Genomic DNA, 6,000 nt, shown 5'->3' on the forward strand with positions numbered 1-6,000 from the left:
AGAGGAATGTGCAAAAAGTTGTACAGGGTATTTAAATAGCAGCAATATGAGGTAGAAAAAACTATGAATAGCTTATTAGAATAGAATAAATTATGAATAAGTTAAAGGTAGTGCTCTGGCAATGCAATATTACATTAATGGCATAATAAAAAGTCAACAAGTTAAAGGTCTTTCTTGCATGAGATATTTTTATTCAGCTAACTACCAAAGTTCACAGCAACCATTCAGTTTGTTTAAAGTTAGCTAACAAGCAGACTACAAGGGGTGGGTAAGCTGTGTCAGTAAGCCACAAGAAGAACCCAAAGCGGCCAGACAAATAGATACTACAAAAGCTGATGTCAATTTGACAGTAACAGCTATTGTTGGTTTCCTGTGAAAGTAACTATTCAGACTAACACTGTCAAAAGTGACAGCTCTTGACATATATATTATTTAGGAAGTTTGTTTAAATATGCTAAGAATGTTGACTTAAAATATTCTTTTATTCACTCAAAATTTTAGCATGTCAATAAATAGATATTACAAGCAAGTTAAATATCTTGCTGATAGAAGGTGATAAGACGGTGATTTTTTCTGACAGAAAAAAGTAACACTTTACAATAAGTTCCCAAAAAGTATCGTCAGTTAACATTAACAATGAGCAATACATTTGTTACAGTATTTATTCATCTTTGTTAGCAATAGTTAAAACCTTACTTTAAAGTGTTACAGTAAAGACTACATTCTGCATAAAGCCATATCTTTATAAAACACAAAATTACCTTCACATGATAATTTTTTGTTCAGAAAAAAGTTGTACACCAGCAATTGATTGGATTTTTTCAATTATTGAATTTACTATAAGTTTGCTGTCTTTGTTTAACAAAAATATTTGACAGAAACATTAAATAAAGCAAATGGTATATGAAAGTTTTACATTATTAGTCAAAGAAAGGCAACCACTATAATACTTTCTCATATTCAGGGATTCGGACAGAAGAGTTCTGCTGTCACTGGAGACATCATAAGCAATACATTTTTTATTTATTTTATCAAAACTATGGTACCTTATATCCAGTTGGCCGCTATGCCATATTCACTTCACAGTGTACCCTATCTAAAATCTGTGTTACATGGTCTTTATTTGAGAAAATATGATTTCATTACATGATGATGTTTTGACACTTGCTTGGTCCAAACACAAGTCGATTCCAACCCTCCCTCAGTCTCTGCAGGTCTCGTTTCACATTGTAAATCATTTCACATAGTCAATAGGAGAAAGTAATAATGCATATTTCTAATATCTGAGCAAAATTGTGATGGCCTATGCTGATATATTAGGGATATAAAGTGGTTATGTGTGATATTACAATATTTTTATGTATTTTACATAATATTTACTAAATAAATAAATAATTCATCATGTAAAATATACTGTTAAACAGATTACATATAAGATGTATACTTGATATAGAAGCCTTTTGTTGCACTATAGTATTTTTTTCAAAGAAATTGTAAAAATCATGAATAGATAGGAAGTGAACACTAACCAACAGTGCAGTTAATAATTTGTTACTTTGGAAACCAATCATTTCAATGATGGCTCAAAAGCAAAAGCCTGAACCATCTATGGAAACACATCATAGAGCTGTAAAATAACCAGTGTGCTGTATAATCCTCTCTCACCCATAACACAATTAGGCTGATTAATGCACATCAGTGGGAGTTTAGCTCAACAAGGATTTGCTGTGTGCTACAGAACAGCTCTGTGGGGGCACAGCTGCTTGAATAGCACTTCTGAGCACACCAGCGGAGGAATGTGTGTCCTCTATATGAGCGTCTCAAGAACGAGACACCAGCACAACATATAAACAAAGTCAGCTGCCTAAACGCCATCTCTTCATGTTAGCATAATGGCGGATCAAAGACTTACAGTGTGTGATCTTCCATTGCAATTAGGTAAATATATTCTGTATGATTCTTACTACCTGTTTTATGACCAAAAAAAAAAACTCGCCCAGTGGTTGTGACAGCTTTCCCACAGGAAATGAGCAGCATGTTACTCCAAGTCCAAAACACTGTTCAAATCCAAAACACTAGCATAGACTCCCAGCTGTCAATGGTACAAACAGACCACAATAGACTGAGAATCAGTAAAATTATTGTGATTTACTCCATTAAAACACATGCATAGGTATATAGTAGCCATAAAATGTATTTGCACATTTGGATTGTGACATACAAAACTGGAAGTCACTGCAATATAACAAAATATGAGAGAAAGTGGCATTTTTTTTTTAAATAATGCCAGAACAAGCATACTTAATTAAATTCAGATTATATTCAAATTGTACTCAGCGTCATCTTGTTTTTAAACGTTGATGTCTATCATCGTACTATACATCAAAGCATCCTCTGATGCCAAAACTGAACCACAGTAATGCTTGATAAAGGTAATTCAAAGAGTTTATGATTATCATATTAAAGAGGAAACTGAAGATTTTCCCCCAACACAATTCAATGGAATTACCAATTTCCTTTCGCACAAAAAGCCCTTCTCAGCATTCCTCTTCAATGCACAGAATGACACAATCTGACAGAATAACAGTACATAATCATATTATGCTATTGGTTGAGCTGGTCAAGGTGAGTAAACAGCAATTTTATCTGAACAGTCCCTTTATACCGCTGTTGTCAAAAGTTTAAAAGGAGTGACGGGCGAGTATTTTTTTAGTTTTTAGATATAACACAAACTCACGCATCCACAAACGCCATAAATAACATTCACGGATAGTTGACAGACTGCAGAACATATTTTATAGGCTTACTGAACATGTTCATTGGCTTTCCTGTGCTGGTGGGACGTTAGCCGCTGCTAGCGCTGCCCTGCTAATGCTGCTGCCTGGCCTTTTCCTTTGGAAAAACAGCAAAACAATTGAATACAAACGCGCAAAAACGAGCCTCGCGCCACACCAAACACCGCCTGCGAGCCAACAAAATTGCATATGTGACAGAATAGTAAACTGACTTACTGTAAAGCTGTATTGTGGTATTTGTCCGTGTTTCCTGATTCCTCGATATTCCTCTTTTCTTTGACTGGGGTTGGAGGAGTTGAGTTGGGACTCGGGAGGGGCTTCCGCTCAGCTCCAGCGCTGTGTGTGTGTGTGTGTGTGTGTGTGTCGGGGATCAGTGCTGTGTAGACCTACCTGAAATGTCATTATTTCTAAGTAAGTTAGAAGATAGAGAGGTGTTCAATTTATGGTCACTGACACGAGGGCTGCTGCAGAACCGCTCTTGACCTAATATACTCAACTACTGAAGAGATTGAATAGATTAGTTTTATATTCTTTTGAAATACTTTACTTTAAGAGAGAACCAGTCACTCCCTCATACGCAGTGGGCTGAGATTAAATGTCTGTCTCTTGACACCAAATACCCGTCTGTCCATGATATGGCGTTATTTCCATTGACGATATACACTCGTGGACACTCTGGACTTTTTTCAATCCTGTTGATTTACTTTTGGGTATTTTAAATCTTAAGTATGCAAAATTAACCAAACCTAAAGCTGATTTATGCTGAAGCCCTAAATACAAATCTCCAGGTTAGAAAAATTAATTAATACGGACGTAATGCCTTACTGTGTCTATCATTCATGTTTGGGTACCTTTTTTCTTTAGCATTCAATCAGTCAATTCATCTATCTATCTATCTATCTATCTATCTATCTATCTATCTATCTATCTATCTATCTATCTATCTATCTATCTATCTATCTATCTATGTCTATCTATCTATCTATCTATCTATCTATCTATCTATCTATCTATCTATGTCTGTCTATCTATCTATCTATCTATCTATCTATCTATCTATCTATCTATCTATCTATCTATCTATCTATCTATCTATCTATCTATCTCTATTTGTCTGTCTATCTATCTATCTATCTATCTATGTCTATCTATCTATCTATCTATCTATCTATCTATCTATCTATCTATCTATCTATCTATCTATCTATCTATCTATCTATCTATCTATGTCTGTCTATCGATCTATCTATCTATCTATCTATCTATCTATCTATCTATCTATCTATCTATCTATCTATCTATCTATCTATCTATCTATCTATCTATCTATGTCTGTCTATCGATCTATCTATCTATCTATCTATCTATCTATCTATCTATCTATCTATCTATCTATCTATCTATCTATCTATCTATCTATCTATCTATGTCTGTCTATCTATGTATCCATCCATCTATCTATCTATCTATCTATCTATCTATCTATCTATCTATCTATCTATCTATCTATCTATCTATCTATCTATCTATCTATCTATCTATCTATCTATCTATCTATCTATTCAATTCAATTCAATTCAATATTGCTTTATTGGCATGACTGTAAAAAATACAATATTGCCAAAGCTTGAAATATAATAACAATGAAAATATCAAAATAACAGAATTAAAACATTATAACAATATAAACTTAAATAAACATTTTAACAAATAAGAACTTGTGTGAACATTTCATACCACAGTGTTTAACATATAAACACACACAGGCTGAGGGTCACTGTGGTAGACAATAGGGAAACACACTGAGGTCAGACATAATACATACATTACACACGTTCACCTGCTGTATCTCAGACTGTAGCACACACACACACACACACACGCACACACACACATGTTCACCTGCTGTCTCTCAGGCTGTGGCACGTCCACACGTATCTCGCAGCCAGTGCTGCTGTCTGTCCCTCTCCTAGTATTATCTTTATTTGTTCCTCTTCAGTCATGGCTGTAAAGTTCTTTATGATGTTTGTGAATTTGTTGATGTATATGTCTCTGATTGATTTAAATTGGTAACAGTGAAGTAGGAAGTGTGTCTCTGTCTCGATCTCTCCTGTCTCACAGTGAACACACACTCTTTGCTCTCTGGGTAACCAGCTCTTTCTGTGTCTGCCGGTCTCGATGGCTAGTCTATGCTCACTGAGCCTGTACTTGGTCAGGATCTGTCTCTGCTTTGTGTCTTTGACACTCTGGAGATATTCTTCTAATTCATAATTTAATTTTATAGTTCGATAGAGTTGTAATTTACTTTGTGTTTTGGTTTCTTGATCCCAATGTTCCAGATATATATGTTTAGATTGTTTGATAATTTGATTTATTTTGATGTTTGGGTGAGAAGCAGTGCTGGTCTGAGACTGGTTAGTAGTTAGTCAGGTTAGTAAGTCTCAGAACCAGCTGACTGAGTGGACTCTTTTCAGGGTTCAGTTCTTGGGTTTGTAGTGCTTTAAAATGTAGCGATTCTCTGGGACTTGATTTTAGATGCATCCAGAATTTGAGCGATCTTTTTTGTATATTTATAATCAATGGGAAACGGCCTAATTCTGCCCTACATGCATTATTGGGTGTTCTCCTTTGTAATTTTAGGATCATTTTGCAGAATTCTGTGTGTAGGGCTTCTGTTGGATGCCTGTCCCATCTAGTGTAGCTCTGATCACTGAGTGGACCCCAAACCTCACTTCCATACAGCGCTATGGGCTGAATTACACTATCAAAGATTTTACACCAAATTGGAAGCGGTATTTCAATATTTTGGAATTTTTTCTTGATTGCATATAGGGCTCTTCGAGCTTTATCTTTGAGAGTGAACACTGCCATACTGAAACTCCCCGATGCAGTGATGATCAGGCCGAGGTAAGTGTACTGCATCGTGTGTTCTAGGGCGGTGCTGCCTAGACTGAACTGGTATCTGTGTTCCTGACATCTGGGCTTTTTCTGAAAGACCATAATGTTGGTCTTTTTGAGGTTTACTGCCAGGGCCCAGTTCTGGCAGTAGTTCTCCAGCAGGTCTAGGTGTTGCTGTAGTCCCTGTGGGGTGGATGACAGCAGCACTATATTTGTCTATCTATCTATCTATCTATCTATCTATCTATCTATCTATCTATCTATCTATCTATCTATCTATCTATCTACTATCTATCTATCTATCTAT

General features: G+C 35.6%; 1 protein-coding gene across 2 annotated transcripts in view; it reads right to left on the minus strand.

The window, feature by feature from the left end:
* The window catches only part of LOC306871566 (tyrosine-protein kinase Fer-like), a 40,188-nt gene extending 37,084 nt beyond the window's left edge, over positions 1–3,104 (minus strand). The window contains exons 1-2 of one of the 2 annotated variants that reach the window (XM_079419610.1): positions 3,012–3,104; positions 2,808–2,892 (exon numbers count right to left, since the gene is read on the minus strand). The gene's annotated coding sequence lies outside the window, so the exon portion shown is untranslated. The remainder of the gene's footprint in view (positions 1–2,807; positions 2,893–3,011) is intronic. The other variant, XM_079419611.1, reaches the window with a different exon arrangement.
* Between the last annotated feature and the right edge of the window lie 2,896 nt (positions 3,105–6,000).

Source organism: Barbus barbus (assembly GCF_936440315.1).
Source record: "Barbus barbus genome assembly, chromosome: 6".
NCBI classification, from domain to species: Eukaryota; Metazoa; Chordata; class Actinopteri; order Cypriniformes; family Cyprinidae; genus Barbus; species Barbus barbus.